We start from the raw sequence: 877 nt of genomic DNA, 5'->3' as shown, positions 1-877 counted from the left end.
AATAGGCCTTGGGTTACTGATGGTGATCCTGTCTTCCTCTTGTGGGGTTAGAGGAGGTCAGCAGATGTGGCCTTTCTGACCCTTTAGCAGTATGAGTGGTCCAAAAATAATGTTTTAAAGGCAACTAAAAAATGTGATGTTCCAGAATAAAAAACCATATTTAATAACCCCCAAATCAATCAATCAATAAAACAAAACCCTCTGGGTTACAATAGTTGGACCCAGAACTGATCCTGGGGATGGGGTGTGCTGGGCAGTGTCTCATTCCATGGGGCACAGAGTCACCACCAGTCGGTGCCAACCCGGTGGCAGCCAGAAGCATTGACGATGGATTTGATAAAATTCCCTAAGCAGGGAGAAACCAGCATTGAGAAAGGAAGAAGGAAAGGAGAAAGGAGAGAAAGAAGCCAACCAGATAAAGGAAGAGGGAAGGAAAACATTTCACTAGAGGAGGAAGCACTCCCCACGTATGTAATACGGTCCCCTCATGATGTTATGTGAAATTACACACTTGTGCATGTACACGCATGAAAATGAAATCATCAACTTAATTTTAATTCATCAGAATAAACGAAACAGACTTTCAAGCAGAATTCCAACGACAGTTACTTGTCATCATTACCAAGTAAGCTGGGGGTGGCTTTCAGGCAGCACGCAAGACGCCTGTTTGCACAAACAGCCTGTCTGGTGTATAATTTCCCAGTTATCCGGCATCAGCATACATGTGCACTGTGATTCAGGTATGAACGATTTAGGTTCTCCTCCAAATATATCCAGAATCCCCACGATGAATTTGTGTGATTAAATAATTAATACAAGTGCTTACAGCACCTCTCCCCCTAAACAAAAGAGCGTCAGCCTTTCCCGCTCGGCACCT

The sequence above is a fragment of the Orycteropus afer genome, unplaced genomic scaffold (assembly GCF_000298275.1).
Source record: "Orycteropus afer afer isolate SDZICR_OR568_19922 unplaced genomic scaffold, OryAfe1.0 scaffold00049, whole genome shotgun sequence".
NCBI lineage: Eukaryota > Metazoa > Chordata > Mammalia > Tubulidentata > Orycteropodidae > Orycteropus > Orycteropus afer.
This window is presented reverse-complemented; position numbering follows the sequence as displayed.